Source organism: Rhinopithecus roxellana, chromosome 21 (genome assembly GCF_007565055.1).
Source record: "Rhinopithecus roxellana isolate Shanxi Qingling chromosome 21, ASM756505v1, whole genome shotgun sequence".
Taxonomy (NCBI): domain Eukaryota; kingdom Metazoa; phylum Chordata; class Mammalia; order Primates; family Cercopithecidae; genus Rhinopithecus; species Rhinopithecus roxellana.
Genome location: NC_044569.1, coordinates 22438035 through 22465760, shown reverse-complemented (window position 1 = coordinate 22465760; position 27726 = coordinate 22438035). Strand labels below are relative to the sequence as shown.

Here is a 27726-nt window from a genome sequence, read left to right as displayed (position 1 = left end):
CAGAGAAATCTGAGCCCTTATTAAGGTCAGGCTATTGACTTCTAAAAAATTCCTTACCGTCATATTGGAAGTCACTCATGTCAGATATAAACACAGTTGCTTAACACATCACAAGCATTTTATTCACAGGAGAGTTGTTCCAAGCTAAGGCATAAGACGCAAATGTCCCCAAATACTTTATTGAAACTCACTTTTTATTGTTATTTATAACAAGATTTATCACCTTAATTTTTAAGGACAGTAAGTATATTCATACTTAATGCAACCATCACCACTCTCCATCTCCAGATAAATCTTTTCTTCAATAAAAGTTTTTGTTGAGATCTAATCCATGTACTATAAAATTCACCAATTTAAGGTGAGGTGGTTTTTCAGTGTTGTGGAACCAATACCACAATCTAATTTTAGGAGAATGTTATCATCCCGAAAAGAAACCCTATACCCATAAACAGTCATTTCCCACTTCCATTCCCTCAGCCCCTGGCAACCACGAATCTGTTTCTGCCTCTATAGGTTTACCTATTCTACACGTTTCATATAGATGGAAACACAAAACATGGAGTCATTTGTGACTGCTTTCATTGAACAATGTTCTCAAGGTCCATATTATAGCAGACATCAGCAGCTAGTTCTTTTTTATTGCTGATGAATATCTCATTAGATAAATAAAACAAAAAAATTAAAAACTATTCCATTATATGGATATACTACATTTTATCCATCAGTTGATTGACATTTGGGTTTTTTTTGCAATTTTTGACTATTATGAGTGATGCTGCTATGAATATTCATGTACAAGCTTTTGTGTGGACTTCAGTTTTCATGTGGTAACTGTTTAACATTTTTAAGTATTGCCAAATTGTTTTCCAAAGTGGCTACACCATTTTACATTCTCACCAGCAATGTATGAGGGTTTCAGTTTTTCCACATTCTTGCCCTTACTTGTTATTTATGTACCTCGTGAACCCCGAAAATCTGAGACAGGTCTCAATTTAGAAAGTTTATTTTTCCAAGGTTGAGGATGCACCCGTGACACTGCCCCAGGAGGTCCTGATAACATGCACCCGAGGTGGTTGCAGCACAGCTTCGTTTTATACATTTTAGGGAGACATGAGACATCAATCAACATATGTAAGAAGAACATTGGTTCAGTCTGGAAAGGCGGGACAACTTGAAGCAAGGGCAGGAAGACTCAAAGCGGGAAGGGGGCCTCCAGGTCACACACAGGTGAGAGATGAACAGCTGCATTCTGTGAGTTTCTGATCAGCCTTTCCAAAGGAGGCAGTCAGCTATGCATCTGTCTCAGTGAGCAGAGGGATGACTTTGATGAGAATGGGAGGCAGGTTGAAGGGATCCCAGACACCTTCCTCTCACAACCTTGTATTATGGTCATCCTGGTAGGTATAAAATGATATTGTGGTTTTGATTTGCATTTTCCTAATGGTTAGTGATTGTTCCTCAGTGGCCAGGCCTATACAAATCTGCTCCAAAGTCAGAGGAAGCTGAGAGGCCAAAGAGAGAGGCTGGCAAATCTAGTTCTTTAGAGAGAAACATTTAATAGGGACTTATGAACAGAAGCCACATCTGTGTCTCTGGCAGTGGTGAGACAAGATGGTGGATTCCCAACCATCACCCCCAGGCCTAGGGCCGCCCCAGACCCAGGGCTCCCCCAGACCCAGGGCTTACATACTGTGAAAGGAAAGTAAATCTTGCCACCCCAAACTCACTAAGCCAAAGGGAAAAGTTAAGCTGGGAACTGGGTCAGGCAAACCTGCCTCCCCTTTTGGTTCCTAAATAAGAGGGCTACAAGACGAAAACCTACACACCTCCCCCATATTTTGCCCACAAGGAAATTCCTGGTGAGCTCCAAGATTTCTACCCTAAGGTGTTTCTGTTAACATTTCGCCATGGTAATGTAAATCGATAGCTTATCTTTACAGGTGCAGTCATCCCCTGCCTACCGGATTCAAATGCATATCTGATTGTTCCCCTGCCCTTTTGTTATGTTTTGTCTATGTTACCCTATGTAATAATGCAGATTCCTCTGCTCCATTTGTCTGTCATCTTATGTTAAAAAAAAAAAAGGCAGATTCACTGAAGAAAAGAAAATGGCTATTTTCCCCTACCCTCCTCTTATTTGAAATTTGTGTACTTCTCAGTATCCCACCCTTTCCCCTTTAAATTTGGAGCCCTCGAAATCATCTTTGGAGAAAGGTATAGACCCGTCTCCCAGGCACGAGTCCTTACCTTTGGCAAATAAGCCTCCTAAAATGATTGAGACTGGTCTCATCATTTTTCTTGATTGACATCTGGTAACCACTAAGGGAACCTGAGTGAAGGTGGCCCAGCCTGTAGCAGCTCTCCTATTGGTGCTTGGCACTGGTCTGGGCACCTTGTAGCCCAAACCAATAGGACGATTTGCTGAAGTCTGGGACCTCTTTTCTCCAGGGATCCCTGATCTTCCAGTGTTTTCCAGTTGGGAGTCAGAGGTTTATTTGCTGTTCAAAAAAAAAAAAAACAACTCCTTTTTTCCTGGGAGTTTCCACTCGCTTCCATCAAGGAAGGCAGCCTGTCTGCTTCTGCATCTGTGGAGAGCACTGTTCAACTTGGGCTCCTATCACTAGGTAAGGAACTGGTTTGGGATTTTGTCTTGCAAATTCTTTTTAAATGAGTAAAGTTAGCATTAACAACCTGCTGCTGTTAATTTCTGCTCACACTTGAGTGCTCAGAGATCACGTAAGTTGTGTGATCACTGTTAGTTTTGCTTAGCTGCTTTGTTGTTTCCGTCTTGTTGGGTTGTGTGTGTTTCAATCCTTTACCGCGATGGATTTGACCAATTCCAAACCCTCTAGCTTATGAGTGTGGAATTTTCTAAGGAAATAAGAGCACTTTACTCCCCTCAGCCCTTCAGGGCATTCTCAGGGGACTGAGAATCATGTGAGGGTGTCTGGGAGGAAAGCTCCTTAGGATGTGCAGCAGCTTTGAGCCGGTTCCCCTCAGGAGAACATACTTAAGGTCTAATCGCATCTGGTTCCCCTCAGGAGAACATACTTAAGGTCTAATCGCATCTGGTTCCCCTCAGGAGAACATACTTAAGGTCTAATCGCATCTGGTTCCCCTCAGAAGAACCTACTTAAGGTCTAATCTCATCTGGTTTCCCTCAGAAGAATGTATTTAAGGTCTAATCTCATCTGGTTCCCTCAGAAGAATGTACTTAAGGTCTAATCGCATCTGGTTCCCTCAGAAGAATGTATTTAAGGTCTAATCTCATCTGGTTCCCCTCAGGAGAACGTACTTAAGGTCTAATCTCATCTGGTTCCCTCAGAAGAACGTACTTAAGGTCTAATCTTATCTGGTTCCCTCAGAAGAACGTACTTAAGGTCTAATCTCATCTGGTTCCCTCAGAAGAAAGTACTTAAGGTCTAATCTCATCTGCTTCCCTCAGAAGAATGTATTTAAGGTCTAATCTCATCTGGTTCCCCTCAGGAGAACGTACTTAAGGTCTAATCGCATCTGGTTCCCTCAGAAGAAAGTACTTAAGGTTTAATCTTATCTGGTTCCCTCAGAAGAACGTACTTAAGGTCTAATCTTATCTGGTTCCCTCAGAAGAAAGTACTTAAGGTCTAATCTTATCTGGTTCCCTCAGAAGAACGTACTTAAGGTCTAATCTCATCTGGTTTCCCCTCAGAAGAAAGTACTTAAGGTCTAATCTCATCTGGTTCCCTCAGAAGAAAGTACTTAAGGTCTAATCTTATCTGGTTCCCTCAGAAGAACGTACTTAAGGTCTAATCTCATCTGGTTTCCCCTCAGAAGAACATACTTAAGGTCTAATCTCATCTGGTGGGTGCATATAAGGAGCTGACCCCTCCCACACCTGGAGCCCCTGACACACTTTACCAGGTAGCCGTGACAAGGGTGAACTGAACAGATTCAACGAATAATGGCCCTGAAAAGCCAGGTCCCCAAGCAACACACTTTGGGTCTCACACACTTCCCAACTTGATTGAATCTGAAGGGGAACCTTAAATTATAGGGAATGAGGCCTCTAAATTAGCTAAAACCCCAGCAGCTGAGGAACATGAAGTTCCACCTTTAGAAACTCTGGCAGGGTACACGCAAAATACTTATGGCAAATCGTCATGCAAATATTTAACCAAGTGGACCACTATAACCAAAGTAGATTCCAAGTTACAAAGGCCTAAATGGGGATCTTTTGAAATGCCCAATTTAGTGTGCCCGCAAACCAGAATGGAAAACGTGGGCACAAAAACTAAGAAACCAGAATGGGAGAGCTACTTTCATGGTACCTAGAGAGTACCAAATCTCTCTATGCATACCTAAAGGATCTCTCCCCCCACTTGCTACTCTCTAGGTACCATGAAAGTAGCTACAGGAAGCCAACAAATAACTTAAACTGCCAATTAAGAACTCTTAATTGTAAAGTAGCTACAGGAAGGCAACGAATAACTTAAACTGCCAATTAAGAACTCTCTATAATCTTTTCTCTCTCTTAAAGAAATCCTCCAAATCCCTTCCCCCTTAGTGTCTCCCCTACCTCCACCTACACCCCCACTCTACCCTTACCCCTCTGAACTTCCTGGATCAGACCTCTCCCCTCCTTTTCCTTCAGGTTCCAATCTACCATATTCTCCTCCTTGCCTGCCAAAAGCAGTAGAGACTCTTAACTTCCAAGACCCTACTTCCTGCCGATTCTCTGGTAACCCCAGTGGCAGCCTCTCATCTGGAAGATGTGGAAAAGGGGGACACCATAGGGACTTCTCTCATGAGCAACCTGTTTCGGGAACAACCGTTAACAGTTAGGGGAACCCCTGTGATTGTCTATGAACCCTGGTCAACGGCTGAGTTGCGAAGCACAAAGAATTTCCTGCCTCCCGTAAGATCCAATTGGGTTTGCTCAAGAGTTTGAGCTCATTATCAGAACCTATGACCCAAGTCATTCAGACCTTTATCAGCTGGTCCACATACTGGTCTCAGAAGCTAAAGCTAAGTGGCTGGAAAAACACAGTGGTCAGACATTGTAGCAGACCCGACCCCTAAAGGGCCAGGAAGACCAAATGAACCAGCCTCCCAAAATCCTGAAGACAGGTGCAAAGATGCTCAGGAACTAACTACTGTTCTGTTAAATATCATTCCTTCAGTGTCCCAAAGGGTTGCGGATTGGAATAAAATCCAACAATGCTGCCAGAACCCAAATGAATCAGTTTTAGATTATTTCACACGTTTTGATAAAACTTTTAGACAATATTGTGGGATGTCAGCTGATAGCTATGAAAACAATAAAAATGCTACATTATTAAATGCAAATTTCTTAGACTAGGTGATGATTTAGCCACCCTTATAAAATGCAACATGATAAATTGGGCCACAGCCAGAACTAATGAACTAGTTAACTTAGCTGACCAATTATCCTGCACTGTGATAAAAAGGAAAAACTAAAGATGGCCCAAGTTATGCATTACAGTTAAAGCAATTAATTTTTCAAACATCTCAGGCCCAGAAAGATTTTAAGCTCTTAGGTCTGAGGACTCTTCCCTCCCAGTCTGTTACTACTGTAAAAGACCAGGACACCTTAACAGGGATTGCATTAGGCTGAAATGAAAGAAAAGGCAAGAAAATGCAACTCAGGAAGACTAGGGATGCTCCCAGGAAGTACAGGGGTTTCACTGCTCCAAATATTCTACCCTGGCAAATTGGGAGAGATTAATATGTTTATCTTTATTATAGATATTATGTTTTACATTATATATATTATAAAAAACATTTATCATTATTAATATAATGGTAAACCATGAGCTTACAACTGCCTGAATTGACACAGGCAGTGGCTATATCTATTATAAATCCCACCTAATTTAGAAACCTCGTACCTCAGAGTAAGGAAAGAATGAACATGGTGGTGTGTCTATAAAACTATCTCATGTTTTAAGTCTAAACCTAAACCTTCCCGTTTCTTTGGGTTCAGATCCCCCGCCCTGGGCTCCAAGTGTGACACGCTCAATTGGTCCCTTGTGTTTCTAATGTGCCTGCAGCCCCTGTCAGTCTTTTGGGCTGTGATCTCCTCAACATCCATAATGCTCTTATCTCTTTTTCATCAAAAGGTGAACTTTTTCTAGAATTGGAGCCAGGAACTAACAATATCAAATTAAAAAACATCCTGACAGCCAGACACAGTCGCTCATGCCTGTAACCCCAGCACTTTGGGAGGCCGACGCAGGTGGCTCACATGAGGTTAGGAGATCAGCCAGGCCAACATGGTGAAACCTCGTCTTTAGTGAAAATACAAAAATTAGCTGGGTGTGGTAGCGCATGCCTGTAATCCCAGCTACTTGGGAGGCTGAGGCAGGAAAATCACTTGAACTCAGGAGGCGGAGGTTGCAGTAAGCCAAAGTTGTGCCATTGAACTTCAGCCTGGCTGACAGCTCCATCTCGAAAAGAAAAAACAAGTCCTGACAATGCACCACGATTTAGTACTAGTAATATTAAGACACCATCTTGTGACTGGCAAAGGGAAATGAGACAGAGAAGGAAATACTAGAAGAGAAGAGAGAACATTGGAATACAGAGCAGAAAACAGTAAAACTTTTAGCTTTCCCAGTCTTCCTGTTAACTCCAGAAGTGAAGCATTTGCTTAAGGATGTCCCTTCCCACTTACAGTCTCAGTCAAATACAGATATAGGGAAAATATTCTCAGCCACTCCAATAAAGGTAGCGATAAACCCAAAGAAACCCCTCCCCAACCTTAAACAGTATCCTCTGACGGGAAGTTACAGATGGAATCGCCCCTACCATACAAGATTAACTGAGAAGAAGACTCACTATTCCCTGCACAAGCCCCTGCAACAGCCCTATATTCCCTGTAAAAACAAAAATAAACAAGCCAGAGGGGATGGACATTTGTACAGGACTTGGGGACAGTAGGTAATATCGTAATACCCAGACACCCAATAATCCCCAACCCACAAGTCCTATCAGCTATACCCACTACCAGCCAGTATTTCTCAGTGGCAGATCTCTGCCGTGCCTTCTTTAATACTCGTATAGATCCAGACAGCTGGTATTGGTTTACCTTTACTTGGAAAGAAGCACAATATATGTGGACTGTAATGAATCAAGGGTATACAGAAAGTCCCACTTACTTTTTCCAAATATTAAAAGCTGATTTAGAGGATTTAATTTTTCCCCAGGGCTCAACACTCATTCAGTATGTAGACGACCTTCTCCTTTGTTCAGACACACCATCTTCCTCCCATGAAGATAGTCTATATTTACTCAAACAGCCACCAAGGGACACAAAGTGTCCAAAGACAAACTTCAGCTATGCTTGCTGCAAGTTAAGTATTTGGGGGCATATTATCTCAGTCAAAGGACTGAGAATTAACCCTGACAGAGTGAGAGGAATTTTAGCTTTCCCAATGCCTGTCACAAACAACTTAGAGGATTCTGGGTCCTGCCTGGCTATTGTAGAAACTGGATACCAGTGGCTGGATGCAGTGGCTCACGCCTGTAATCCCAGCACTTTGGGAGGCTGAGGTGAGCGGATCACGAGGTCAGGAGATTAAAACCATCTTGGCTAACACAGTGAAACCCCGTCTCTACTAAAAATACAAACAAACTAGCCAGGCATGGTGGTGGGCGCCTGTAGTCCCAGCTACTCAGGAGGCTGAGGCAGGAGAATGGTGTGGACCCAGGAGGTGGAGCTTGCAGTGAACTGGGATTGCACCACTGTACTCCAGCCTGAGCGACAGAGCAAGACTCCATCTCAAAAACAAACAAACAAAAACTGGATACCAAATTTCTTCCTTATGGCTCAATCTCTGTATGCATACCTAAAAAATGAACAACCTGATCCTGTCTTCTGGAGTCCTGAGGGACAATCAGCTGTACAACAAATAAAGGAAATTCTAACTAATGCCCCAGCCTTAGGGCACCCAAACTACAAAATGCCTTTCTCCCTTTTCACACACGAAACTGGAGGTACTGCCTCCAGGGTACTGATCCAGAAGCATGGTGATCATCAGAGACCTCTAGGCTATTATAGCCAACACCTGGACCCGGTGGCGCGAGGGTTGCCTCCTTGTGTGAGAGCAATAGCAACCATGGCCCTTCCGTAGTCTGTTGCAGAAATAATTATGGGATCCCCCCTTACCATTTCTGCGCCACATTCTCTTGAGACCCTTCTAAACTCTCATCATACTCAACGTGTCTGTCAACCCGTTAGCTTCTTATCAAATTTTGCTTGTACCATCTTCCAGTATTACTACTTCCCAGTATAATAATCTTAATCCGGCCACTCTCTTGCCAGGCCCCTCCCACAAGACCCCTCGTGACTGTGTTCTGATGACTGACTGACTTCTCACCTCCAGGATAGACCTACAAGAGATGCCACTGGATAATGCTAAACTAGAATGGTATACAGATGGCTCTTATTTAAGAGGAGAGGATGGAAATTTTGGAGCAGGATATGCTGTGGTTTCCTCACATGAGGTCAGGAGTTCAAGACCAGCCTGGCCGACATGGTGAAACCCCATCTCTACTAAAAATACAAAAATTGGCCGGGTGTGGTGGCGGGTGCCTGTAATCCCAGCTACTTGGGAGGCTGAGGCAGGAGAATTGCTTGTACCTGGGAGGTGGAGGTTGCAGTGAGCTGAGATTGTGCCACTGCACTCCAGCCTGGGTGACAAGAGTGAGACTCCATCTCAAAAAAAAAAAAACCTATTCAAAAACCAAAATAGTTGGCAACCATAAAAATCCCACATCACTGTAAATTAAACAACAGGAGAAGGTCAGGGTAACCAACTGGCTGACACCACAGCTAAAAGAGCAGCATTTGAACCAGCCCCAATCCAGGAAATGCCCATAAAACCCAAAATGCTTAAAAACATGATAAGGTTTGGCTGTGTCCCACCCACATCTTATCTGAAATTGTAGCTCCCATAATTCTCACATGTTGTGGGAGGGACCCAGTGGGAGATAACTGAATCATGGGGGCAGAGTCTCCCACACTGTTCTCGTGGTAGTGAGTCAGTCTCATGAGATCTGATGACTTTATAAGGGAAACCCCTTTTGCTTGGCTCTCATTCTCTCGTCTGCTGTCATGTAAGATGTGCCTTTCCCCTTGCACCATGGTTGTGAGGTCTCCCCAGTCATGTGAAACTGTGAGTCCATTAAACCTCTTTTTCTTGATAAATTACCCAGTCTTGGGTATGTCTTTATCAGTAGTGTGAAAACGGAGTAATACAGTAAATTGGTACCAGTAGAGTGAGGTGTTGTTGTAAATATACCCAAAAATGTGGAAGTAACTTTGGAACTGAGTAACAGGTAGAGGTTGGAACAGTTTGGAGGGTTCAGAAGAAGACAGGAAAATGTGGGAAAGTTTGGAACTCCCTAGAGATTGTTGAATGGATTTGACCAAAATGCTGATAATGACGTGGACAATGAAATCCAGGCTGAGGTGGTCTCAGATGGAGATAAGGAACTTGTTGGGAACTAGAATAAAGGTGACTCTTGCTATGTTTCAGCAAAGAGACTGCTGGCATTTTGCCCTTGCCCTAGACATCTGTGAAACTTCGAACTTGAGGGAGATGATTTAGGTATCTGGCAGGAAATTTCTAAGCAAAGAAAAGCATTCAAGAGGTGGCTTGGGTGCTGTTAAAAGGATTAAGTTTTTGAAGAAAAACAGGGTGTAAAAGTTCAGAAAATTTGTAGTCTGATGATGAGATAGAAAAGGAAAACCCAGCTGGGTGCGGTAACTCACACCTGTAATCCCAGCACTTTGGGAGGCCAAGGTGGACGGATCATGAGGTCAGGAGATCGAGACCATGGTGAAACCTTGTCTCTACTAAGAAATACAAAAAATTAGCCGGGCACAGTGGCAGGCGCCTGTAGTCCCAACTACTTGGGAGGCTGAGGCAGGAGAATGGCGTGAACCTGGGAGGCGGAGCTTCCAGTGAGCCAAGATCGCACCACTGCATTCCAGCCTGGGTGACAGAGCAAGACTCCGTCTCATGAAAAAAAAAAAGGGAAAACCCATTTTCTGTGGAGAAATTCAAGCCAGTTGCAGAAATTTGCATAAGTCATAAGGAGTCAAATTTTTTGTTTGTTTGAGATGGAGTCTCCCTCTGTCACCCAGGCTGGAATGCAGTGGCCATGATCTCAGCTCACCGCGACCTCCCCTCCTGGGTTCAAGCGATTCTCCTGCCTCAGCCTCCTGAGTGGCTGGGATTACAGATGCCCGACTCCACTCCCAGCTGATTTTTATATTTTTAGTAGAGACAGGGTTTCACCATGTTGGCCATGATGGACTCGAACTCCTGACCTCAAGTGATCTGCCTGCCTCGGCCTCCCAAAGTGCTGGAATTACAGGCGTGAGCAAGGAGCCAAACGTTAGTCACCAAGACAATGAGAAAATGTCTCTAGGGTATGTCAGAGACATTCGTGGCCCCTCCCATCACAGGCCTGGAGGCCTAGTAGGAAAAAAGTTTTTTCTTTTTTGTGCCTGGCCCAGGGCCCCCCTGCTGTGTGCAGTCTAGGTAAGGACTTGGTGCCCTGTGTCCCAGCCACTCCAGCCGTGGCTAAAAGGGGCCAAGGTACAGCTTGGGTTGTGGCTTCAAAGAATGAAAGCCCTAAGCCTTGGCAGCTTCCATGTGATGTGGAGCCTCTGGGTGCACAGAGGTCAAGAATTGAGGTTTGGGAACCTCTGCCTAGATTTCAGAGGATGTATGGAAATGCCTGGATGTCCAGGCAGGAGTTTGCTGCAGGGATAGGGCCCTTATGGAGAACCTCTGCTAGGGCAGTGCAGAAGAAAAATGTGAGGTTTAAGCCCCCACACAGAGTCCTCACTAGGGCACTGCCTAGTGGAGTTGTGAGAAAAGGGCCACTGTCCTCCAGACCCCAGACTGGTAGATCCATCAACAGCTTGCTCTATGGCCCTGGAAGAGCCACAGACACTCAACTCTGGCCTATGAAAGCAGCCAAGAGTGGGGTATACCCTGCAAAGCCACAGGGCAGAGCCCAAGGTCATGGAAGTCCACTTTTGTATCAGTGTGACCTGGATGTGAGACATGGTGTCAAAGGAGATCATTTTGGAACTTCAAGGTTTAATGACTGCCCCACTGGATTTCAGACTTGCATGGGCTTTTAGTCCCTTCGTTTTGGCTAATTTCTCTAATTTCGAATGGCTGTATTTACCCAATCACTATACCCCCATTGTATCTAGGAAGTAACTAACTTACTTTTGATTTTACAGACTCATAGGCAGAAGGGACTTGCTGTGTCGCAGCTGAGACTTTGGACTGTGGACTTTTGAGTTAATGCTAAAAGGACTCTGGGGGACTGCTGGGAAGGCATGATTGCTTTTGAAATATGAGGACATGAGGTTTGGGAGGGGCCAGGGATGGAATGGTATTGTTTGGCTGTGTCCCCTCCCAAATCTCATCTTGAATTATAGCTCTCATAATTTCCATGTGTTTTGGGAGGGATCTGGAGATAACTGAATCATGGGGGCAGTTTTTCCCCATACTTTTCTCCTGGTAGTGAATAAATCTCACAAGATCTGATGCCCTAGCAGAGGTTCTCCATGAGGACCCTGCCCCTGTGGCAAACTTTTTTCTGGGCATCCACGCATTTCCATACATCTTTTGAAATCTAGGCAGAGGTTCCCAGACTTCAGTTCTTGACTTCTGTGTGCTCATTGGCTCAACACCACATGGAAACTGCCAAGGTTTGTGGCTTCTGGCCTCTGAAGTCACAGCCCAAGCTGTATGTTGGCCCCTTTCTGCCACAGCTGGAGTGGCTGGGACACAGGGCACCAAGTCCCTAGGCCTGCACACAGCAAGGAGACCCTGGGCCCAGCCCTCAAAACCATTTTTTCCTCCTAGGCTTCTGGGTCTGTGATGGGAGGGGCCACCATGAAGACCTATGACATGCCCTGGAGACATTTTCCCCATTGTCTTGAGGACTAACATTTGGCTCCTTGTTACTTATGCAGATTTCTGTAGCCAGCTTGAATATCTCCTCAAAAAAATGGATTTTTTCTTTTCTACTTCATTGTCAGGCTGCAAATTTTCTGAACTTTTGTACTGTTTCCCTTTTAAAACAAAATGCTTTTAACAGCACCTGTCACTTTTTGAATGCTTTGCTGCTTAGAAATTTCTTCCACCAGATACCCTAAATCATCTCTCTTGAGTTAAAAGTTCCACAATTCTCTAGGGCAGGGGCAAAATGCCACCAGTCTCTTTGCTAAAACATAACAAGAGTCACCTTTGCTCCAGTTCCCTACAAATTCCTCATCTTCATCTGAAATCACCTCTGCCTGAATTTTATTCTCCCTTCTGCCTTCAGAATTACCCAGGGCTCCTGGGTAGTAACTGGCAGTCAGAACCACTGGAGCCAGGGAATTGATCCCTGGGACCCATTAGTCTACTTGGGAGACTGGTTCTGGACCCAGTGACCTATGTCTCTGGGAACAGTTTGACGTCCAGTGGTTTCCACCACAGGCTGGACAGGCTTGAGGTGGCTGCTTCTTGATGTCTGGGCAATCCCTTTTGAAGTACCTTGGTTTGCCACATTGGTAGCAATTAGCAGATGCACCTTGAGGGTTCTGGATTTTATAGGCCTGTAATGCAGCCACTAAAACCTGTTTTTGTCTTATAGTTCCTCTCCTTCTCCTGGGCCTCCTCCAGGGTTTTATTGTAAAAGACTGAAATAGCCACTTTGAAGAGGTTCTTTAGAAGAGGTTCTATTTGAACCTGTGGCCAGTTTTTGCAACTTTCTTTTGATATTAGGGGCTGCCTGAGTAATAAATTTGTTTTTTAACATTAACTGTCTGTTAATAGAATCAGGAGGTAGGGAGGTGTTTTGTAAGCCTTTTCGTATGCACATCAGAAAGCATTTCCCCCCCCCCTGCTCATTTATAGAATTGTTGGGATTCCAATTGGAATTTTCAAGGGGTACTGCCTCCCTCCCTATTGGGAATGGAGGTTTTGCTATCTGCTCACCCTTCTTTCTTTTAGACTTCTTCCTTTAAGACTTTTAGACTAGTTATAGATGTGGTTATCTCCAAATGTTTCTGCTGCCTGTAAGACTGCTTTTCCCCCCTCCAACAGTTGGGTTTTGGCTTAAAAGTAGCATAGCATCTTTTTAAGTTAGATTAAACACTTGGATTAAATTTTGGAAAGCCTCTATATATTAATTAGGGTTATTAGAGAACCTCCCCAGGTTCCCCTTTATTTGTTTAAGGTCCTGCAATGAGCAGGAAACTTGAACCCTAGTAGCACCATTGGCCATTTCCTGCAGGGGCAACAGCAAAGGTGGGAGTTTCTTGAGGGGCACTACCAGAGGAGCGAATGATCCGGCTATTGTGGGGCACGTAGGGCACCCAGAAGTTGTGTTTGAGGGTTCTCCAAGGGTTTGTTTTCTTGACTCTGGGGAACCATCCTTTGCAGGCTTGCCTGACGTGGCTGCCAAGAGGGTAGGGTTAACTGTACAATGCTTATAAAGATTTAGGTTATCTTGCAAGGCAAAGAAAACTTTTACACTGGGAACCTTGGACCATTTGCCCTTTTGCCTACAGGAAAGTTTTAGTTGTTGATAGTATAGAAACCAAGACTTTCCTCAGGCCAGGTTTGTTTGTTCCCAAGAAGGTAACAAGGCCACGCCCTGTGTAATAGAATATACACCACTTTCTCTTTAGAGTCTTAGGGTTAAAGGAGTTCCAGTGATTTAGAATGCACTCAAGGGGAGTACAGAATGCAGATGGTTTGGTACCCATCTAGAAAGAGTGGGAGACAAGGCATTCCTTAGTCCCCTTCCTCCCTTTGGCGTGACCAAGGGTGGAAGGAAATAGAGAAAAGGCGTTGCCCTTTTGCCTGTCTCCTCTTTCCTCCTCTCCTCTGGGTCCTGGCAACCATTATAGGTGCCACCCCATGGATACAAGTGTGACCTTTACTCATGGATCCGGAGGAGGTAGTAGGCAGGACTAGTCACACTTACCTGTGCAAGACCCTAGCTTTCTGCCCTGTTGGATTCTTAGACCCACTCAGCCCAAAGCCTCCCAAGGTATCCAATAGGCCTGGGAGAGATTATGTAGTAGTTGGACTTGGGCAAGACTCTTTAATGGAGAAAGTGTTTTAATGCCCTATTTGGCTTCCCTTGCTATGGCCCCAGTGAAAAACTGGAATCCCACAGAATGGGACTGATTAACTTCAAATGCAGAATTCTTTTTTGTTTAAATCCCAACGTCGTTGAATGCAGAACAGGCACCTTAAAAGAACATGAGAACTGAATGGCTGCCCTTCCTTTGATGGGGATGGTATTGAAGCTAAAACTTGTTTTATTAGGATAGCTTCCTCCTGGCAGTTGAAAGTGGAGTTTTTTTGTTTACAAACAGGACATATTGCTTGATCACTGACAGAGGGATGTAAAAGGAAAAATAATTAGGAAACCAGAAGTGTGGCGAACAGGGCTGACAGGGCTACCCACGGCGGAAAATCCTATTCCACTAGGTGGCGCCGTAGGATTGCAAATGTTAGGTAAAAACTCTTGACTCCAAATTCTTTTCAGGCAAAGTTAGAGAGGTTTGGGGTTTGATAGGATGTCTCCATAGCATGCTTCCCACCCCCCCACCCCCCATGCAACCAGCATAAGAAAATTACCTTGTCTTATAAAGGAACTGTTTAAAGTTATTGAACAATGCTGAACTTTTATATGAGGAAAAAAAGAACCAAATGGAGAAGAGGATATTCACTCAGGTTGAAATATCCTCCCATATGTTACCATGAATATTTATTATTGAGGGATAGAAGAGACCTTACTAGGTAAAAATTCAGACTAAAATATTGAATTCCCTGCTTCTAGGAAGTTACAAAAACAGTACCTTTTTGAATTACATTCCTAAGACACTAACTTTACCCAGCAAGATCTCAGCATTCTGTGCTTCTCAATATCCCACCCTTTCCCCTTTAAATTTGGAGCCCTCAAAGTCATCTTTGGAGAAAGGCATAGGCCTGTCTCCTGGGCACATCCTTAACTTTGGCAAATAAATCTAAAATGATTGAGATTTGTCTTGTTACTTTTTTTGATTGACATCTGGTAACCACAAAGGGACCTGAGTGAAAGTGGCCGGGCCTGGGGCAGTTTTGCCTTTCAGTACTTGGTACTGGCTCGGGCACCTTGTAGCCCGAACCAACAGGACAATCTGCTGAAGTCTGGGACCTCTTTCCTCCAGGGATCCCTGATCTTCCAATGTTTCTCAGTTGGGGGGAGGGGGTCTGAGGTTTATTTGCTGTTAAAAAAAAAAATTCCCTTTTTGTGGGAGTTTCTCCACTGGCTTCCATCATGGAAGATGAGTTCATCTGCTTCTGCATTGGCAGAGAGCACTCTCCAGCTTGGGCCCCATCCCTGGGTGAGAAACTGGTTTGGAATTCTGTCTTGCAAATTTAAATGACGAAAATTAGCACTAACAACCAGCTGGTGCTAACTTCCAACTTATACCTGGAGTGCTCAGAAACTGTATATTTTATGGATCATTGTTAGTTTTGCTTAACTATTTTTGTTGCTTGTCTCTGCTTTGTGTGTGCGTGTATGTGTATCTGTTTCGGTTCTTTCCCGATCAGATCTGACCAACTCTGAATCCTCTGGCTCATGAGTGTGGAATCTTCCATGCTGAAGAAATAGAGCACCTTGCTCCCCTCAGCCTCTCAGGGCATTCTCAAGCAACTGAGAATCACCTGAGGGTGTCCGGGAGAAACACTCCCTAAGACGTGCAGCAGCTCCAAATAGGTTTCCTCTTTCAGAAGAGTATATTTAGGGTCTCATCTCAGCCAGCAGGTGCATATAAGGAACCGACCCCTCCTGCAACTTGAGCCCCTGACACACCTGTGCCAGGTAGCCGTGACAGGGGTAGACCAAACCGGTTCAGGAGGTAACAGCCTGGAAAAGCTAGGTCTGCAAGCAGCACATTTTGGGGCGGACACATGTCCTGACTTCATCAAATCTGTAGAGGAGCTCTAAATTATGGGGAACAAGTCCTCTAAGACCCCAGCAGCTGCAGAACACAAAATCCCCACTTTAGAAACTCTGGCCGGCTATATGCAAAATACGGCAAATTATCATGCAAATATTTAAATAAGTGGACCGCTATAACTAAAGCAGATTCTAAGTTCAATGACCTAAATGGGGATCTTTTGAGATGCCCGAATTAGTGTAACTGAGAACTAGGGTGGAAAATGCAGGCACAACAAATAAGCAACCAGAATGGGAGAGTTCTTTTCAGTGGTATCTGGAGAGTAGCAAAAGGAGTGAAGACCACCTCATCTCCCTATAGGAGGCAAACAAGCAACTTAGAAATGCTAATCAAGAACCCGCTAATCTTTTCCCCTCTCTTAAAGAAATCCTTGAAATCCCTTATTCCTAGCTGGCAACTCCACCTACACTTCCACTCTACCCTGACCTCTCTGAACTTCCCCAGACCAGATCTGTCCCACTTTTCTCCTGCATGTTTAACACTCGCCCAACAAGGCAGTCAGGACTCGGACTTCAAGGGCCCCAGCTGCTGCTGATTCCCCGACAGCCCCAGTGGCAGCGTCTCACCTGGAAGATGTGGAAAAGGGGACCCTGCAGGGACTTCTCTCATGATCGCCCCATTCTGGGAACAACTGGTGACAGGTAGGGGAGCCCCAGCGATTGTCTACCAACCTTGGTCAAAGGCTGAATTATGAGGCATAAAGAATTTCCTGACCCCCAGAAAGATCCAATCAGGTTTGCCCAAGAGTTTGAGCTCATTATTAGAACCCAGGACCCAGGTCATTCAGACCTTTATCAGCTGGTCCACATTGGTCTCAGAAGCTACAGTGAAAGAACAGCTAGAAAAAGCACAAGGGTCAGACCCTGTAAGAGATTTGAACCCTGAATGCCCAGTATAGACACAACAACCAGCCCCCACCAAATCCAGAAGACAGGCGTAAAGATGCATAGGAAGGAGCAATGACTGTTAAATAGTATTCCTTCAGTGTTCCAAAGGGTTGTAGATTGGAAAAAAATCCAGCAATGCTGCCAGAACCCAAATGCATTTGTTTTACATTGTTTCACGTTTTGATAAAACTTTTAGACAATATTGTGGGATGTCAGCTGATTTTTTTGAAAACAATAAAAATGATACATTATTAAATGCAAATTTATTAAACAGACTAGATGATGATTTAGCCATGCTTGTAAAATGCCACATGATAAATTGGGCCATAGCTAGAACTAATGAACTAGTTAACTTACCTGACCAATTATCCCACACTATGATAAAAAAGGAAAAACAGAAGATTGCTAGATTTATGCATGTACAGCTAAGGCAATTAACTTCTAAACCTATCAGCCCCAGAAAGATTTTTAAGCTCTCTAGATCTGAGAACCCTTCCCTCCCAGTCTGTTGCTGCTGTAAAAGTCCAGGACCCCTTAAAAGGGATTGCCTTAGGCTGACATGAAAGAAAAGGCAGGAAAATGCAACTCAGGAAGACTAGGGGTGCTCCGAGGAAGTACAGGAGTTTTATATCTCCAAATATTCTACCCTGACAAAAAAAAAAAATTGGGGGAGATTAATATAATAACCATGAGCTGACAACTGCCTTTATTGACAGCATGGCTATATCTCTGATAAATCCCAGCTTATTTAGAAACCCCATTCCTCGGAGTAATAAAAAAGTTAACATGGTGGGTATGTCTAGTAAAACAATCTTATGTTTTAAGTACAAACCTATACCTTCCCGTTTCATTGGGTTCCGCTCCCCCACCACAGGCTCTAAGTGTGACATGCTCAGTAGGACCCACATGTTTCTTATACGCCCTACGTCCCTTGTCAATCTTTTGGGCCATGATCTCCTCAACACCCATAATGCCTTTTTCATCATATATCTTTTTCATCAAAAGGTGAACTCTTTTTAAGAATTGGAGCCAGAGGACCAAAAATACCACATTAAAAAAAAGTCCTGACAGTGTACCACCACAATTTACTACCAGTAATGTTAACACATCATCTTGTGACCAGGAAAATGAAGTAGAGAGAGAAGAAGAAATATTAAGGGAGAAGAGAAGACACTGGAATAAAGAGTAGGAAATGACAAAACTCCTCTTAGCTTCCCCAATTTTCCTGTTAACACCAGAAGCAGAACCCTTGCTTAACGATGTCCCTTCCACTTACAGTCTCAGTCAAATACAGATATAGAGGAAATATTCTCAGCTACTCCAATTAAGGTAGAGATAAACCCGAGAAACCAAGAAACCCCTACTCAACCTCCAACAGTATCCTCTACGATACTGTAGAGGAAGCCATAGACGGAATCGCCGCTATAAGATTGTCTGAAAAGGGGACTCACTATTCCCTGCACGAGCCCTATATTCCCTGTAAAGAAACCAAGTGGGAGAGGATGAGATTTGTACAGGACTTGAGGGCAATCAATAATATCATAATACCCAGACACCCAGTAGTCCCAACCCACATGTCCTATCAGCTATACCTACTACCAGCTAGTATTTCTCAGTTGCAGATCTCTGCCGTGCCTTCTTTAGTATTCCTATAGATCCAGACAGCCAGTATTGGTTTACCTTTACTTGGAAAGAAGGGCAATATATGTGGACTGTAATGCCTCAAGGGTATACAGAAAGTCCCACTTACTTTTCTCAAATATTAAAAGCTGATTTAGAGCTGGGCATGGTGGCTCATGCCTGTAATCCCAGCACTTTGGGAGGCTGAGGCGGGAGGATCACCTGAGGTTGGGAGTTCGAGACCAGCCTGACCAACATGGAGAAACCCCGTCTCTACAAAAAATACAAAATTAGCCGGGTGTAGTGGCACATGCCTGTAATCCCAGCTACTAGGGAGGCTGAGGCAGGAGATTCGCTTGAAGCTGAGAGGTGGAGGTTGCTGTGAGCCGAGATTGTGCCATTGCACTCCAACCTGGGCAACAAGAGCAAAACTCCGTCTCAAAAAAAAAAAAAAAAAAAAAGCTGATTTAGAGGATTTAATTTTTCCCCAGGGCTCAACACTCATTCAGTATGTAGACGACCTTCTCCTTTGTTCAGACACACCATCTTCCTCCCATGAAGATAGTCTATATTTACTCAAACAGCCACCAAGGGACACAAAGTGTCCAAAGACAAACTTCAGCTATGCTTGCTGCAAGTTAAGTATTTGGGGGCATATTATCTCAGTCAAAGGACTGAGAATTAACCCTGACAGAGTGAGAGGAATTTTAGCTTTCCCAATGCTTGTCACTAATAAACAATTTAGAGCATTTTGGGTCCTGGCTGGCTATTGTAGAAACTGGATACGAAATTCTTTATGACTCAAACTCTGTAGGCATACTTAAAAAATAAACAACCTGATCCTGTCTTCTGGAGTCCTGAGGGACAATCAGCTGTACAACAAATAAAGGAAATTCTAACTAATGCCCCAGCCTTAGGGCACCCAAACTACAAAATGCCTTTCTCCCTTTTCACACACGAAACTGGAGGTACTGCCTCCAGGGTACTGATCCAGAAGCATGGTGATCATCAGAGACCTCTAGGCTATTATAGCCAACACCTGGACCCGGTGGCGCGAGGGTTGCCTCCTTGTGTGAGAGCAATAGCAACCATGGCCCTTCCGTAGTCTGTTGCAGAAATAATTATGGGATCCCCCCTTACCATTTCTGCGCCACATTCTCTTGAGACCCTTCTAAACTCTCATCATACTCAACGTGTCTGTCAACCCGTTAGCTTCTTATCAAATTTTGCTTGTACCATCTTCCAGTATTACTACTTCCCAGTATAATAATCTTAATCCGGCCACTCTCTTGCCAGGCCCCTCCCACAAGACCCCTCGTGACTGTGTTCTGATGACTGACTGACTTCTCACCTCCAGGATAGACCTACAAGAGATGCCACTGGATAATGCTAAACTAGAATGGTATACAGATGGCTCTTATTTAAGAGGAGAGGATGGAAATTTTGGAGCAGGATATGCTGTGGTTTCCTTACTAGAGGTAATTAAAGCTGGTCCTCTTCCCCAAGCCAGATCATCTCAAGTGGCCGAGTTGATTGCCCTGACCCAAGCTTGTCAACTGGCAAAATACAAGGCTGCAAACATTTACACTGACAGCTGCTATGCTTTTGAAGTTTGCTTGACTTTGGGATGCTATGGAAAGACAGAGGATATTTAGCCTCCTCAGACCAACCCATAAAAAATGTACAGTAAGTATCAGAGCTGTTAGAAGCTATTCTAAAACCCAAATGTTTGGCAATTATAAAAATCCCAATCACTCAAAATTAGACACCACAGAACGGGTAACAATCGGCTGATGCCACAGCTAAACGAGCAGCCCCCGAGCCACCAGCCCCGATCCAGGAAATGGCCATAAAACCCGAAACACTTAGAAACATGGTGAAAGAAACCCAGAGCATAGCTCCTATAAAAGAGAAATCTGCGTGGAAACGGTCAGGGGATACTTTTCTCCCGAAACTGAAATATGGTATGGACCTAATAACCCATTATTCCAGTGGGGTGCCAGGTGCCCCTTATGGAATATGTCCATAATCTCACCCATTGTAATCCAGATAAAATGATATCCCGCTATAAACAGTATTACTGGAAACCGCCCTTCACTGTGGTAGAGACAGCGTCACTGGAAACCGCCCTTCACTGTGGTAGAGACGGCGTCACTGGAAACCGCCCTTCACTGTGGTAGAGACGGCGTCACTGGAAACCGCCCTTCACTGTGGTAGAGACGGCGTCACTGGAAACCGCCCTTCACTGTGGTAGAGACGGCGTCACTGGAAACCGCCCTTCACTGTGGTAGAGACGGCGTCACTGGAAACCGCCCTTCACTGTGGTAGAGACGGCGTCACTGGAAACCGCCCTTCACTGTGGTAGAGACGGCGTCACTGGAAACCGCCCTTCACTGTGGTAGAGACGGCGTCACTGGAAACCGCCCTTCACTGTGGTAGAGACGGCGTCTCTGGAAACCGCCCTTCACTGTGGTAGAGACGGCGTCTCTGGAAACCGCCCTTCACTGTGGTAGAGACGGCGTCTCTGGAAACCGCCCTTCACTGTGGTAGAGACGGCGTCACTGGAAACCGCCCTTCACTGTGGTAGAGACGGCGTCACTGGAAACCGCCCTTCACTGTGGTAGAGACGGCGTCACTGGAAACCGCCCTTCACTGTGGTAGAGACGGCGTCACTGGAAACCGCCCTTCACTGTGGTAGAGACGGCGTCACTGGAAACCGCCCTTCACTGTGGTAGAGACGGCGTCACTGGAAACCGCCCTTCACTGTGGTAGAGACGGCGTCACTGGAAACCGCCCTTCACTGTGGTAGAGACGGCGTCACTGGAAACCGCCCTTCACTGTGGTAGAGACGGCGTCACTGGAAACCGCCCTTCACTGTGGTAGAGACGGCGTCACTGGAAACCGCCCTTCACTGTGGTAGAGACGGCGTCTCTGGAAACCGCCCTTCACTGTGGTAGAGACGGCGTCTCTGGAAACCGCCCTTCACTGTGGTAGAGACGGCGTCACTGGAAACCGCCCTTCACTGTGGTAGAGACGGCGTCACTGGAAACCGCCCTTCACTGTGGTAGAGACGGCGTCACTGGAAACCGCCCTTCACTGTGGTAGAGACGGCGTCACTGGAAACCGCCCTTCACTGTGTAGAGACGGCGTCACTGGAAACCGCCCTTCACTGTGGTAGAGACGGCGTCACTGGAAACCGCCCTTCACTGTGGTAGAGACGGCGTCACTGGAAACCGCCCTTCACTGTGGTAGAGACGGCGTCACTGGAAACCGCCCTTCACTGTGGTAGAGACGGCGTCACTGGAAACCGCCCTTCACTGTGGTAGAGACGGCGTCACTGGAAACCGCCCTTCACTGTGGTAGAGACGGCGTCACTGGAAACCGCCCTTCACTGGTAGAGACGGCGTCACTGGAAACCGCCCTTCACAGTGGTAGAGACGGCGTCACTGGAAACCGCCCTTCACTGTGGTAGAGACGGCGTCACTGGAAACCGCCCTTCACTGTGGTAGAGACGGCGTCACTGGAAACCGCCCTTCACTGTGGTAGAGACGGCGTCACTGGCCTGAAACCGCCCTTCACTGTGGTAGAGACGGCGTCACTGGAAACCGCCCTTCACTGTGGTAGAGACGGCGTCACTGGAAACCGCCCTTCACTGTGGTAGAGACGGCGTCACTGGAAACCGCCCTTCACTGTGGTAGAGACGGCGTCACTGGAAACCGCCCTTCACTGTGGTAGAGACGGCGTCACTGGAAACCGCCCTTCACTGTGGTAGAGACGGCGTCACTGGAAACCGCCCTTCACTGTGGTAGAGACGGCGTCACTGGAAACCGCCCTTCACTGTGGTAGAGACGGCGTCACTGGAAACCGCCCTTCACTGTGGTAGAGACGGCGTCACTGGAAACCGCCCTTCACTGTGGTAGAGACGGCGTCACTGGAAACCGCCCTTCACTGTGGTAGAGACGGCGTCACTGGAAACCGCCCTTCACAGTGGTAGAGACGGCGTCACTGGAAACCGCCCTTCACTGTGGTAGAGACGGCGTCACTGGAAACCGCCCTTCACTGTGGTAGAGACGGCGTCACTGGAAACCGCCCTTCACTGTGGTAGAGACGGCGTCACTGGAAACCGCCCTTCACTGTGGTAGAGACGGCGTCACTGGAAACCGCCCTTCACTGTGGTAGAGACGGCGTCACTGGAAACCGCCCTTCACTGTGGTAGAGACGGCGTCACTGGAAACCGCCCTTCACTGTGGTAGAGACGGCGTCACTGGAAACCGCCCTTCACTGTGGTAGAGACGGCGTCACTGGAAACCGCCCTTCACTGTGGTAGAGACGGCGTCACTGGAAACCGCCCTTCACTGTGGTAGAGACGGCGTCACTGGAAACCGCCCTTCACTGTGGTAGAGACGGCGTCACTGGAAACCGCCCTTCACTGTGGTAGAGACGGCGTCACTGGAAACCGCCCTTCACTGTGGTAGAGACGGCGTCACTGGAAACCGCCCTTCACTGTGGTAGAGACGGCGTCACTGGAAACCGCCCTTCACTGGGGCACAAAAGTTTTACTCCTGATGTGTTATTTGTCCCAAATATAAAAGAAAGCCGTCCAGGGTCATTTTCCTCTTCCAGCTGGACCTTTTGAGGTATGGCAGCTTGATTTTATTTGGCTGCTATCACCTCAAGATTACAAGTATGTTTTAGTAATGCTCTGCGTGTTTTCCCATTGGGTTAAAAAGCTTTCTCTGCAGGCAAGCAACAGCCATAGCAGTTGGAAAATCCTACGAGAAAAAACTATTCCACTGTGGCAAGTCCCTTGTGAACGTCACAGCAATAGGGGAACTCACTTTACTGGCCAGGTTATTCAAAATATTTGTAAAATTTGGCCCATATTTTAACATTTCCATTGTGCCTACCATCCCCAATCCTCAGGCCTAGTGGAGAGGCACAACTGGCTAAATTCGCCTCCAGGCATTTCACCTCCCCTGGACAAAAGCACTCCCCTTAGTGCTGCTTAAACTCCAATCCACCCCTTTTGGAAAACACCTGTGTCCTTAAGAAATAATAATGGAGGCCCACATGTATGGGAACAAACATGACCCAACTTTTCTCAAGGGAGATATATTGCAATATTGTGAGGGACTTATCGTCTTAAAGAAAAGCCAAGATTTGGTAAAGAATTCCTTTCACAGTGTGCTCCATGAAGATACGGTGCCTGGTCACAATCTGCAACCCAGAGATTTTGTCTATTGGAAAAGCCATCTAACAAAGAATTCCCTTCAACCCCAGTGGAAGAGCCCATATCAAGTACTATTGACAAATCTATGTCCCATAAAATTAGAGGGTGTAGACTCATGGATTCACATCTCTCATCTTAAGGCCCAACCTCCTGAGTGGACTGTAACTCCCACCAAAGACCTTTGCCTCCATTTCACTAAACATTGACCTTCAACCCAGGATGAGAAGCAGACAGCAGCTGTTGTGGACTGCTTAAACCCAAGACACAGGACCAGGCCTGTACACAAAGAAATGCCTATGTTTACTGTACAATAACCATTGCAATTATTGCCCTAGATATACTGTCATCTGCCGTCTAATGAAGAACAGGGCACTTGCCTTGTCTGATATAACACCCTTTAGTAACTAAGATGAATTTCAAAACCTTGCTATTAATCATGTATCCCTTCACCTTCTTGCCACTGCCACCCATGAAACAAACCTGTTTCTATAATGGGCTCAGGATTATGCAGACAGATTACATAACACCTGCTGGATATGTGGACTCATGCCTCTTTCCAGTGGCTCCAGCCTCCCACGGTGAGTATCCTCCTTCCAAGGTCAGGACTGGATAGAATACCAAAGATTTATTACATCACAAACACAGTCTGGTATTCCTTGTGCGGGCATAACAAAAGACAATATATATAGTCGGCCCATTAAAAACACTCTTGGCCAGGCACAGTGGCTCATGCCTGTAATCCCAACATTTTAGGAGGCCGAGGCGGGTGGATCATTTGAGATCAGGAGTTTCAGACCAGGCCTGGCCAACGTGGTGAAACCCCGACTCTACTAAAAATACAAAAATTAGCCAGGTGTGGTGGCGCGTGCCTGTAATCCCAGCTACTTGGCAGGCTGAGGCGGGATAATTGCTTGAACCTGGGAGTTAGAGGTTGCAGTGAGCCAAGATCACGCCACTGCACTCCAGCCTGGGCGATGGAGTGAGACTCCATGTCAAAATAAATGAATAAATAAAAACACCCTTAAAAACAAGGGACATGGGAAAAGTTTTTCAATGCAAAGGACCAGCTCATTAGCTCTCACTTTAGCATTTCCCCAACTAAAAGTGGTAACCATGCCCCAAACGATGACCTTTTCAAAATGGAATAATGCAAACTTGGGATGGATTTATCTGGTTCACCCCTTCGTTCGGCCAAACCAGCCAAAATGCTCCTTTGTGCTGGGAGCAAAGAAATCCCACCCAAGACCTGTGGCCAAACAGTAGGAAGAGATATGTGGTGGACAGCTGGAGAATGTTGTGACTGCATTATCATATTATGAGACACTGCCTAGCCTGCCACCGACTGGGTGCAGCGACCAAGTATTTACTGGCTAGCTCCAAATGGGACATATTGGCTATGTGGCACTAACTTATGGCCGTGGTCACCTCCAGGGTGGTTGAGACGATGCTCCCTAGGTTATGCTTGGGCACAAGGATGAGTCATGCAGACCCTGCTAAAAACAGCAAACCTTTTTCATTTACAATCTCATTGGACACATTCAGTATTCCAATGGTATGATCATTTAACTTCCATCTTTGTACAACAGATCGCTATTGAAGATGTTATATGGGATACATAAGCCTTAACAAATTGCACCCAAAAAGCCCTAAACAATGGGGTCATGCTTATGAGGAAAGCTGTGCTGCAAAATCATATGGCTTTAGATACATTAACAGCACAAGGGGGCGCATGCGCCATCATAATAACAGAACGTTGTGTGTATATTCCAGATACCGAAGAACATAACCTGGCTTATGACTGATATGAAAACCCAGATAATCAACCTGTCAGATCCAAAACCCTCACTGATTGGTTGAGCAGTTGGTTTGGATTCTGGGGAACCTGGTACTTATAATTTCTGATCTGTCCTGTTTTTGCTTATAATGTTGTTACGGTATATGTTTGCAAATCAGCCCACGTGTAGCTGAAAGGGCTAGGGTAAGGATTGCCCAGAGAACTGCTGTAGTTGAGGAGGTAGTAATATAGCCTGACCCAGCTTCCAGTTTTACCCTCCTTTTGTTGCTGTAAGTCTGGCCTAGGTCCCTATACATTTTTCTTTTTTTCCTCTTTCTTTTTTCCTTTTCTCCCTGTTTTTTATCTTCGTGGGACGTGACCTCCTAGGAATGAGCATTCCTAGTGATGTAGGACCTGAGCGTCTAGGAATAAACCCTCCTAGCAACGACAAACCAGCAGGTGGGAAAAAAGAAGGAAGCAGCAACCTGAGGCCAGGAACCCAATTCCTTTTTAAAATGCTTTTCTCCAAAAGATTTTAAAGAAAAAAAGGGGGGAAATGTGAAAGGAAATTAAATTTTGGGACCCCAAACTCATTTAGCGAAAGGGAAAAGTCAAGCTGGGAACTGGCTCACACAAACCTACCTGCCTCCCCCTTTTGGTTCCTAAATAAGATGGCTACAAGATGAAAGGCTACATGCCTCCCCCATATTTTGCCCACAAGGAGATTCCTGGTGAGCTGTTCAAATTTCACCATGGCGGCCGGGCGCCGTGGCTCACGCCTGTAATCCCAGCACTTTGGCAGGCCAAGGGGGGCGGATCACTTGAGGTCAGGAGTTTGAGACCAGCTTGGCCAACATGGGGAAACCCTGTCTCTACTAAAAACACAAAAATTAGCAGGGTATGGTGGCGCTCACCTGGAATCCCAGCTACTCAGGAGGCTGAGGCAGGAGAACTGTTTGAACCCGGAAGGTGGAGGTTGCAGTGAGCGGACATCACGCCCTCCAGCCTGGGCGACAGAGGGAGACTCCGTTTCAAAAAAATAAAAACAAAAATAAAACGTAACCATGGCAATGCAAATTGATAGCTTATTTTTACAGGTGCAGTCACCCCAGCCCATCTGATTGTTCCCCTACCCCACTTTGTCTGCGTTATCTTACGTAAAATGCAGATTCCCCACATTTTTCCTCTGCCCCCTTTCGTGAAAAATCTATGCTTCTCAATACTCCGCCCTTTCCCCTTTAAATCTGAAGCCCTCAAAATCATCTTTGGAGAAAGGCATAGACTTGTCTCCTGGGTGCGTCCTTAACTTTGGCAAATAAATCTCCTAAAATGATTAGAGACTTGTCTCGTCGTTTTCTTCGATTGACAATATATACACACATACACATACAATAGATACGTACACACACGTATATACGCGCACACACATACACGTACATACATATACACATACGCACACATACACATGCACACCTCCACACGCGCCCACACATACACACAGACGTGTCTCACACCACAGCAGCCGCCTCGGGACGTCACAGCCCACACATCCCCAACGCTGCGGTCGCGCTCACTTCTCTGTCCACACCCGGGGGGAGCAGCTTCCCCGCTAGGCCACGCTGACTCCGGGGAAGCGGACGGGGCAAAACCACTTCTGGGGAGGACGCCCAATCTGGGGTTTTTCTCTGGGTGCCCGGGAGGAGGCGGCGCAGGAGCAAAGACCTGGAGGGCCCAGTGGCGGAAACAGAGGGACACCTCGCAGCCTCCCGCCGACAGCGGCCCTGCCCAGGTCTCCACGCTTCGATGCCTTCGTTGCTTTGTGCAGCGAACCCGACTACGTCAGTTCCCAGCATTTAAACAAAACGCGTTCCCTAGCTCCGCAGTGCCAGGCAACCGAGCGGTTCCCGCGGTTCCCGCGCTTCCCCGCGGCGCACACCCTCCGCACCGCCCATGTGGCCTCCCCACGCCCTGCTCCCGCCGGCCCCGCCTCGCGCCCCGCCCCCTTTGCCGCCCCGCCCCCTGTCTCCGGTCTAGCACTTGTCGCCCCGCCCCACGCCGTCCCCCGCCCGCATACTGCCCACCTGGGGTTGTCTTCACCGCCCCCACACGCCGCACGCCTCGCTCCGGTAATCGCCCACGTCACGCTGTCCTTCTCGCTTCAGCCTTCGCCCTG

The 27726-nt window shown here is 46.1% G+C and overlaps 1 long non-coding RNA gene across 1 annotated transcript; it reads right to left on the bottom strand.

Annotated features, from left to right (window-relative positions):
* Window positions 1-763: 763 nt before the first annotated feature.
* Window positions 764-26625, bottom strand: LOC115895478. The gene is made up of 3 exons (XR_004055665.1): window positions 26468-26625; window positions 24260-24384; window positions 764-1394 (listed from the first exon to the last, which is right to left on the bottom strand). It is a non-coding gene; the product is annotated as an uncharacterized LOC115895478 (long non-coding RNA).
* Window positions 26626-27726: the final 1101 nt, after the last annotated feature.